This window comes from Silene latifolia, chromosome 1, assembly GCF_048544455.1.
Source record: "Silene latifolia isolate original U9 population chromosome 1, ASM4854445v1, whole genome shotgun sequence".
Classification (NCBI taxonomy): domain Eukaryota; kingdom Viridiplantae; phylum Streptophyta; class Magnoliopsida; order Caryophyllales; family Caryophyllaceae; genus Silene; species Silene latifolia.
In genome coordinates, this window is record NC_133526.1 from 22,644,036 (window position 1) to 22,655,353 (window position 11,318).

At 33.4% G+C, this 11,318-nt stretch overlaps 1 long non-coding RNA gene across 1 annotated transcript; it reads right to left on the reverse strand.

Annotated features, from left to right (window-relative positions):
• Window positions 1–4,076: 4,076 nt before the first annotated feature.
• LOC141655596 (uncharacterized) lies at window positions 4,077–6,483 on the reverse strand. Its single transcript, XR_012548172.1, has 3 exons — window positions 6,190–6,483; window positions 5,984–6,093; window positions 4,077–4,273 (listed from the first exon to the last, which is right to left on the reverse strand). It is a non-coding gene; the product is annotated as an uncharacterized LOC141655596 (long non-coding RNA).
• Window positions 6,484–11,318: the final 4,835 nt, after the last annotated feature.

Sequence of the window (11,318 nt, forward strand, 5' to 3'; positions counted from 1 at the left end):
TTCTAATAATTGTCAAACATGGGCTATAACATAGACTCTATAAAATACTAACAAAACTTAAAGACTAATTGAAATTAAACTTCTCACAAAGTAATTAGATTAAATTTTAACCTCATAAGTTACTAACTATAACAAACATACATTTTTCGCATGAAAGAACTAACAATTTTCACAAGCTTATTTAAAAACATAACATTATTTAGTTACCCATGCAACGCACGGGCACAAAATCTAGTAAATATTCTTTATAAGTTGCTTTTCTATTATTATTTTAGTAAATAATAATCGATAAATTATTAAATCCACTTCTATTAGTATTATTATTTTTTCTCATAAATTATTAGATCTACTTCTATTAGGATTATTTTCTCATATTATTAGATCTACTTCGATTAGGATATTTTCTCATAAATTATTAGATCTACCTCTATTAGAATTATTTTCTCAGATTATTAGATCTACTTCGATTAGGATATTTTCTCATAAATTATTAAGAAAAAAAAGCTAGATTTACACTTATTAGGATAATGATAATAATTTTATATAAAATTTATTTTATAAATAGGAATTCTAAAAAAGTTGGACTCTCTAATATCGCTTGAAAAGTTTCTGCTTTATATATATATATATTGATTGATTGATTTTTTTCTTACCCCTTGGTGGATGAATAAAAAGGATCATGAATTTCTTGCAAAAAAAAAAAAAAAAAAAAAAAAAAAAAAAAAACTAGAATTGCTTAAATAAATACTCCCTCCATTCCATTCAATACAATATTATAAACTAACTATAAGATTGACAACATGAATTTAAATGACTAATTGTCTTTAGTTTCATAAAAAAATTAGTATTTCAGAAACTTTCAAATGTAATTTTTATTTTGGTCTGTGTTCTTTTTTTATTCATCATTTTTCCTTTGAAAAATAGCTCTCATAGTATGAAATTTGAATTGCGAGGATCTCAATCTTATTAACAAGTTGAACGAAGTACATCATATTGACATGGATAATGGTTAAATGTATATTATGATCTAATATTTATGCGCACATGTCATATTATCTAATGTATATGTCTTATAACACATAATGAGATTGCAATGAGATTTGTAATAGACTACTATTTAACTCAATTTATCATTTTTGCAAAAAACTAAAATTTAGAATTTCTGACAAATTGATATAAATGATATATTAAGACTAGCATTTATTACACTTCATAACTATGCTACTATAAAAAAAAATATGATTTGTGAGAATTAAAATATTTGGAAGATAAAAAGTACTCTAATCCTATATGTTCTCCTTATATTGAGAGATTTATCATTCTCAAAAAAAAGAAAAAATTCAGCATAATGCATTAATTTGTCCTTTCGTTTTCACTAACTTCATTTACCTAGATAACAAAGGGACGTTCAAACTTTTACATAGAAAATTTAGTACACAATCTATCTATACAATCTACTTAAAAGGCAACCGTAAACATTTAATGTTTTGCCACATGACAACTACTTTAAATTATTAAAAAAACTACATTAATATACTTATTAATAATTAATTTTGTTCATGTTCAATTGTTCATGGACCCATGTTGCTGAGGGTTTTGAAGCCGAATAATTATAATTGTAGGATCAATAATGTAAAGTTTCAATGGCTATTGACACGTTTTTATTCAAGCCAAGTTAAAATAACTTTCATCTCACAGGCGTTTCAATATAAATAGTTTATAAGAGAGAAAGCAAAATAATTAAAAGATGAGATGTGACGGCCCAGTACAGTATGTGTAGTTTCAGCAATTTAGTAACATAAACATCATCTAAACCAACTTTAACATCTTATTTAATTTACAATATCTATTTGATTAAGGCATGTTGCTCGGATATTGATCAATTGGTTGGGTTACTCATGAATTTGTTGAATGTGTTTTCACATGGGTGTCATGAATTACTGGATTCATTGAAGATATTTTTTTTTAAAAAAAAAACACATGCTATTAGTATATTAATCAAAATAATAACTAAAGTAGAACATATAGCTTTGAAAATAGACCAAAGTAGTCAAAGAAATAAGGCATTGGCTAACCAACTTTTATGTATTTTAAGACTATATCTTTTTAAATGGATCAACTAATTGCTCGGACAAATCTTAACAATACGATAAAATAATAAAGCTAAAACAGATAAACTTCTATTTGCAGAAATTTTCTGTGGTTTGGATCTTCTGAGTACCAGAAAACTCCCTCTATCAATTGGGACACTTGCTGTCTGCCTAAAGAGGAAGGTGGTCTGGGCAGTAAAGATGCTAAGTGTTGGAATAAAGCTTTACTTGGGAAATATGCTTGGTGGTTAGCTTCTAAACAAGATCATTTATGGGTTAAGTGGGTGAATCATGTTTACTTAAAGGGTACTGATTGGTCTACTTATACTCACCCCCCCTGACCGCAGCTGGTCATGGAGGAAAATTTCTCACACTATGCAAGTTTTTCACCAAGCATACACTGGATCAAAATGGCTGAATGCTGATGCGCCCTACACTGTCCAAACTGGTTATCATTGGCTCAGACTAAAAGCACCAAAGGTTGAGTGGAGGCATATTTGTTGGAACCAGCTGAATGTTCCTAAATACTCCTTCATTTTCTGGTCAATTATGCATTCTCGTCTCCTGACTAAGGATAGGCTGGTAAGGATGGGGATTACCACTGATCCCATGTGTGATATTTGTAGACTCCATTCTGAGGACCATCACCATTTGTTTTATGCTTGTGAGTATGCTCTTGCCTGCAGCAGACTTCTTCAAAAAGCCTTGAGGTTTACTCTTCCTGGACCTCGCCTGGTTCACTGGTTTTCAAGAGCAAGGAGGTCAAAGTTCCAACGCAGGTATATTGGAGCTTGCTATGTTGGTATGTTTTACTATATCTGGAGGGTTAGTAATGAAGCTCGAATTGATCATTACATAAGGGCACCTGCTCAGGTGGTAAAGCTCATTTTGTTTGAAGTGCACTCTCGATTTACCAGAAGAAATTGCAACAAGTTGAAGCATAGTGATATGGACTGGATGAATAGCATTCGTTAGTTCTTTTTATGCAGTCTGTTTTTGTTGATGTAATAGTGTGATTGATGCAAAGTTGTACATAACTCTATTCTTTTGATTTATATTACTTAACCTTTCCCAAAAAAAAAAAAAACAGATAAACCCGTGAATTTCACGGGTCACAAACCTAGTTATAATATTATATGTTATCAATTAGTTGTGTATATAAATCGTGCCATGAATGTCATATTCGGATATTCCCATTAATTTCTAGGGTTTGGATGTCCCCTCCCTAAAATTAATTGAGCTTGAGCTTGAACCTATTTTTCTGCTTTGTATACATCATATGTTAATTTTATCATGCCTAATGTACTTTTATACCGTGTGATCTAACTTTATAATTTGTATGATTTTTTCAGGAAATAATGAAGGCTACGTCAAAAACGGAATCATGCAACATCAACAAGAAGTAATATTTTTACTATCATAACGATAGATATTGATGGTAAATCGATAATTACACCCTTTTAAGTTATATTGATAGAATTGTGATCTGCATTTATACTCCGTAGTTATTATCATGTTCGTGAAAAGTATGTCGAGTGTGACAAATTTGCTGCATCGTATAACTCTTGGTTATTCCTGCCACTCAATTAGACAACATCAATTGTTTATTGTCTTCTTTCATATATTTTTAGTATCAAAATACAGTATCAATTTACGTTTGATTGTTTGATCACTTGATTATTGCATGAATCAAGTATGCCGATGGTGATGATGCTCATGATATTTACATAGTTTAGATGAAGATTTTCCTTTTTGTTTTCGGTTGATCTTAGATAAGTATATTTATTAAGGTATAACTGTATATTTTGTCTCCGGTTGTATGAGACCCTCATTCATTGCGGAAAAATAAACACGAAATTCTAGAATAAAACTGCATGGATATGTTTGTAATAGGTTCATTTGGGTAAAAACCTGTAATTTTTAAAACCTGAACCTGTTATAAAAGTATCCAAATGGGAAGGTGTCAAACATGCAAGGTCTAAAATAAATCTCATAAATAAAACATCGCTAAAGTCGCGAAACAAAGTTATACAACCCAAATATGAAAAAGGGAGACATATGTCCCTAAAAAAAGTATATGACATAAAAAGTGTTTAAGGGTCACAATAAAATAAAGCCAATCTAGGTCCCAAGGTTACTTTGCTCGCTAGCTCGTCCATGTACCCCATATATGCATCACCTACCTGTCAATCGCATTTTATACAAATACGAAAGCCACAGTCAGTGGGGAGTAACTCCGAGTCCTCCCAGCCACGAAATGTCATGATTAATATAACATGTAAACATAAGAATATGAATATGAATAACACATAGCCTTAGCATATAGATGCTAGACAATCATGCTTATCATGTGAACAACAATATAACAACACATAGTCCTAGCATGTGAATACTAGACCGACTCATACTACACTATCATGTGAATCACATAACATCCAGGAATCCAAACTCTATCAACCATAGCCGGCTTGCATCTCACCTTCTATGATTCATAGAATCATCAAACAAGAAAGGACAATATATCTAGAGACAGGCATAAGTTCTTAGGACAGTCAATAGTCACTCTGTAACTCGAGTCTATACCACGAGGTAAGGTAAACACCCTAGTCCTAAACCTGCGCAGACCTAGCGACATGCGGAAAATACCGCATCCAAGACCCATGATCACACACATGAGTACCCCTAAGGAGTCCACCAAAGGGTTGGCTACTACTTAAGCTGACCACATACTTCTAAGAGTACGTCAGGAGGTCATGCCCTAACTTGGATATAAGCCCACCAAGCCAAGACACAAAGGCTATTAAGCGGTGAACATACACTCGTCAAAGACTATAAGGGCCTATCTATGACGAAGGCCGAAATACTCACCTAGGACCTAGTCCCAGCTTGAATACTTTAGCCCACTCCACACAAGACAAGTAGGACACCCAATTAACCATAAGAGGGGCAAATAGTCCAAACTTGCACACACACAAATGATCATACACACCCTAGCATATGAAAGACTACGCAAGAGCATATTCAGCTGACAATCCAACAATATCTCCAATATCAATAATAATCCAAGTTCCAGCTAACCAACAGTACCATAATCCATGAGAACAAGCTAAAATGGCAGAGAGGTAACAAGACTCAAGCATAAGGCATCCAAAGCATCCAACAACCAACATGTGAAATGATAATCACAAATATCAAGGCATCAACCTAAAACATCCAATAACAACCAATCTCACCTCAAAGACAAACCCTCGACCCTAGTCCCGACGGTCATTGGTCAAATCGAGGTGACCGGTTTAAACCTAGTTTGACCAAACTCATTCGGTCAAACTGGCCCAGCTCAGAGTCTTGGCCTACTTTGGCCCAAATCACAAAATTCATCACAATATCATTCTCATGCCATTTCCAATTTCTATCATGTGAAAGACTATCAACATAAAAAAATATATTCCAACCTACAAAATAACTAATTCCACAAAATTATCGCATAATAAAATAGCATAAATAACCGTCCCACACAAGGGTAAACTTTTCTATAAATTTTAATCGATAAAACGACGCCATTTACTCATACGGACTCCGAATTAAGTGATTCAAGTGGCTAAACCACCTAATTTTTCGATGCCGTTCAATCTGTCATATTTTTGGAAACATTGGAAACCGTCTCAGTCCAGTACTGACGCGTTCCAGCCACAACACGAACTTGCCACAACACATAATTCCTCATCCAAATTTGTTCCAAACAATAATATACAAATGGATAACATAGATTAAACATAAGCATACTTATCTTATTTCATTCATTCATTTATCAACAAGATCGTCTCAAACAACAACAAACAACAAATACAACTACTAATGTGACATTAATTCGTCGAGTAACTCGGAATAGTTACCTTAAGCTAGCAAAGAGACAAGTAATAACTTGAGAAAGCTTCTAAAATCCAAAATTACTCTTCATCTTCAACAACATATGAGTCACCTAACTCATCTTCAAATTCTTCACCTATAAGAACAATAAAAACACAATTATTAAGCTTAAATTCGAAACCCTAAAAAAAAGTGTCTTAAACAAATTGGGGGAAATGAAAATTAAGCTTACTAGTAGATGAGGATTGAAGAGAGGATTCCAAATATATAATTTTTATGAGATTTGGTGGAGAAATGAAGGATTTATGGTGGATTTAGGGATTGTAAGGAGGATTTTTAGTGGGTTTTTGGTGTTTGAGAGAAGGAGGAGATAGATTGAGTTATGGAGGAAATGAAAATTGGAAGAGGGGACAAATGGAGGGTAGGTGGCCAGCCAAAAGGCATGGGGAGATGGGTCATTTGTTTACGTTTTGGTTCGTTTCGACGGAAATTAGAAATATTCGTCGAACGCGATTTCCGAGAAAATTAAAGTTCTTAAACACGATTTTACTAAAAGATTAAGTACTCATATGCCCAATATCCAAACTCGTTTACCCAACGACCGTAAGAAATGGGAAAATCCCAATTTTACGACTTTTATCCGAAATCTATTTTATCAAAGAAAAAAGTTTAAATATAGTTTAAATCACTTTTAAACATTTCTAAACTATTAAAAATAATTACATTTCTTCAAAATAAAATAAGATTATATTTTATCAAATAAATTTTATTTCAAATAAATTAATATTAAATTAAAATAGATTAAAATATTACTTTTAAAATATAATAAAGGTCTTCAAATTTACGGGGTGTTACAGGTTGTGTATACCGAATAAGAGATTTTTTCGTCTATCCCGCTCTCCGCTATTAGTTAGCTTATTACACTCTTAGGGAGTAAAGTCATTTGCCTTTATATTTGTTTAAAGTGTCCTAAAGTAAGTGACATTACTGAGTAGTCTCTTTCCTTTTCGCTATACAATCTTTATGCCTTCGTTGAGATAACTTCATACTTCGTATGCAATTTTTAATAGGGTTATTTAATAGGAATACTCTCAACTATGACGGTGCTGCTCAAAATACTCTATACTCTTGTTTAACTATCAATAAACTCAACTAGTACTCCCTTTCGCTTTTATTGCAATATAGAGACAGGCTACCTGCTAAGCAGGTGATATTTTTTTTTAACTTACTTTACTCTTTTCTTTTCATTTCTTTGTTAACCTTTTCACCTTCTCCCTTACTTTTTCATCTAGTCACCATTAAACCTCCCACTCTTCTCCAACAACGCCATTGCTGATCCTCATTGATTCTTTCTTAAATTCTTCTTGTTATTTGGGTACAATTTGCTGCTCTTATTTTCCGATAATCAGAAAAACTGGATTCGTCAATGGGCCCAGTTGGTAGTACGACGACCAGAAATGAAGCATTGTCACAAAAGCGGGTGTTTGGTAGATATTCAAGATATCTTAATATAATCAGTTCTTTATCTACTGACAAATCCAATGACTTTGATCTTGATTATTTAATGGAATGCCCCATTTACATCAGAATAAGGACATTTAGCTTGGAATTACCTTCATTATTATGATTTTGATTGAAAAGGGTGGTATTTCGTTGTAGAGATGAAAGAGAATGAAGGATTGGTTAAAAGTTGAATTTTTGGGAAAAATTATTGGTTGAAAATGATGCAAATGACGATTGACTTTGAAAGTTCTAAGTGTAGTTGAGTGGAATGAAAAGTTATTAATGGATTGTGAATAAAATGTGAAAAATCATTGTTGTTTAAGAATGTTCATAATACTCCACTATGGCTATACTTCATCAAGTCGGTAAGACGGTAACAAGATTATGTTTGCAAAAAGTTCCAGCTGTATTTTTAGATCTGTAAGTATTAGATAAAATGAAGATGAGTGCTTTATTTGAGGAATAAAAGAGGAATAATTACAAATCTATGTGAGGAAAATTCCAGTTGAAATGTAAGAGAGAGAAAAAATTTGAAAAAACAAATGGGTTAAAGAAGAAGATGAAGATGAAAAAGGAAGAACGAAAGATAAAAGATGGAGAAAGGGAAAAGGGTGGGCCAACGAAAATTACCTCCTACAACAAGTTAATAAAACACCAATTTTGTTCAAAGTGAAGAGGTATACTAGTTGAGTTTATTGGTAGTTAAAAAGGAGTTTGTAGTATTTTGAGAAGCACGCCTATAGTTTGGAGTATTTTCTTTAAATAATCCTTTTTAATATTACACAACGATGGATCAATAACTTTACTTACAGATTGTCCTTTATAATGTGTGAATTTATCTTATATATCAATGAGTTAAAAACCTGGATAATGCATAAGTATATACTTTTGAGAATTTATTTCTAACATAGACTAAAGTTTAATCATTCTACTAATAATTGCATAAAACAAAGGAAAATTAATGGACGTATCAACTTTGTATTTGGAATGTGATGACTATATACAGGTCTAAAATTCTAAAGTTTGGCAGCCGTAACTTATTAGTCACGAAAAACATATGTAGCATTCAAAAGTATAAACTATACTCCATATATTTGGGTCATTTGTTTACCTTCGATTTTAATTAGGTGAGAAGAATAAAGTTATCTCTCAAAAAGATGCTTAAAATAGAAAGATCAATAATTAATTGAGACATTCCAAAAAGTAAAATAGGTAAACCGATAAAAAGAAGTTTTTTTTTTTTGGTCAACAAATAAATTAGTCGTAGGTAAGAAAAACTTGGTGTTTCAAAGGTCTTTAAACTCAAACTTAGAAGAATTTGAGTAGGACTTAAGATCTCTACTGCACTACATATAATCAAACGATGAATATTTCTTTAATTTCTAACTAACTGTTATATGTTCTATGCGTTTGATAACATAAGAATTTGACGAGAATATGGAAACAATACAAATATAGAGATACCACATATACGGAGAAGCGGAGAACTATGCACTATAAAAAAGCCTTAGCTAAAATATTACACATGATGTCATCATTTGATGTTAATCAATAGTCAACGGCCTATATTATTTTAGCCTTTTCGTGTTGATTCTGGGTCGGGCTGTGCCAACCCGGGCCAGGGCCGTACCGTGTCTGGGCACGAACTTTCATGATATTTTGCGTCAGAGCTCTCTTCAAGCCCGTCCGTGCTGGGCTCGTGCCGCCTCGGAAAATGCTCCGGGCCGGGCATGGCCAAACTCCGAGCCGCCCACCAGCCCGAGGCACGGATTGTCATCACTAGTATGATCTAGAGACCCATGTTCACCAAATTCGAGTTGATTCCGATAAAGAGCAAAGCTCGTATTATAAGCTCATTTGAACTTGTTTTTGTTTAAACGGGTGTATACCGTATTGACTTAAGACGTGTCAAATATTATAAGACAAAAATAGAATGCAAGAAAAGGCAAACAATTTAACGTTTGTTCCATATGTACAACAGTACAAGTGGATAATATTTGACCCATTCTAATATTATGACGGATATATTAATATTAGGAATATAAAAGACTAGCAGTTGTTTAATTCACGAGGGAAATACAAAAATAAGGACACATTGTAAAGTAAAATAAGCCTTCACTGCTTCTCTATTTTTACCCCTTCACTGCTTCTTCACACTTACACCGCTTCACCGCTTCTCCCTCCACCAATCAATTTGCAAAACTCAAAGGTAAAGATCCTCGTAATCATTCTCGACGGCTCCTCAACCCCAACCGCGAACAACATCGTCAAAGTCCCATTTTTTAAGTTCAATACTCGTGTTTTTAATTGGAGAACATTGAGTTTTATGTTGAAAATTATGGGTTGCGTAGATCGTTCATGTATTGCGTTTTTCTCTACTTTCTCTACTTTCTCCATTTTTGTCATTTATGTTATCTTTTATCTAATAAAGTCTATCTTGACATAGATGAACCGGAACCGAGTTGACCGGGATCTTCCACTCTGGAAAAACGGTCGATATGACGAAATTCTCTTAACTCTCCTGCGTCAAAGCATGATGGGTGAAAGAGTTTTTCATTCACCATTATGGAGTGTGCTATTTTGGACGGAATTCACGCGAGTTTTGAATAAACGTATTAAAAGGGCATTTCCCTTGCAGACTCTCTTTTTCAAGCCTTTTGCTGCCCATCAAGTGACCAAACAAGGAGATAGATTACGGCATTCTTATTATAACCACAGGGTCATTACTTATTTTAAGAAATTTTATTTCTTATTTTATTTTTTTAGTAAAGTATGTAATCCTATTTTTTTCCCCAATATATTGTAGGATGATGCTGATCCTACCAGATTCCTCCCGCACTTCAACTTGGCTCGGGATGTTTTTGAAAGACGCCACTATCCCTCATTTCCGAATGAAAATAGAATGTTAGGCATAATAAGCTTGAGGTCTAGTAGGAGAAGCTCGAGAAGCGGTTTATTCTGTTTACTTTTGTTTTGCTTCTTCTCTGCATTTCTTTTTTTTTACCTCCTATCTTGTTTGAGTTATTTTAATTCGGGTTTATTTGTTCTTTTAGGTCCAAATGAAGCCCAGTACATCGCGGGAGCGTGCGCACAACTAGCTCTTCTAGTGGCGGAAAACAAAATTACTCCAATCCAAATCGGATAGGTCTCGTACAATATTTTCGTAATTACGCTGGTACGTGTAGTGTATGGTTGAGGATGAATCATCGTGACCAAGTTAAGGAGGCTAAGAGGTACATGTGATCATTGTTCAAAAGGCGAAAGGTTCAAGGCCGGATCGAACAATATTTTGTTTCTTAATTATATGACTTGAAACTTTGGTTTGTTAAGCTTTTGTGTATATTATGTCGAATAGGTAAATTTTCTCGGCCCTGCTGGTGCCCTACCGCCTGGGTAGGTTGTGACCCCATGCGGGGCTACCGTCTCGATGCGTTTGTTAGTTTTATGTGGTTGTATGTTAGTTTTATGTTATATGCCTTGGATGAGTAAAGGTGAGGATTTGTTAATAAGTACATTGTCAATGGACTTTTAACTTATGATGGTGTGGATTTGGTACATTGTTAATGAACTTTGACATAATAAGCTGGCGAATTTGATCAAATTTTATCACGTCGATGAGATAAATGGAAACATCTCTATGCTTCTTTCCTCATAATCTAAACTCTAACCTTTGTAAGATGCACTTATTTATTTTCGTTTTGCTATGATCCTCTCAACTCTTCAAAAGCTTCAATGGTTCTTGTGTTGGTATGGTGTAATAATGTAAACATCAATTTCCAGGTTTGCGTTGATGTTAGGTATTTTATAATTTTGTAACAAAATGCACAATTAATTTGTTTTTCATTAAGAGTTGACAAT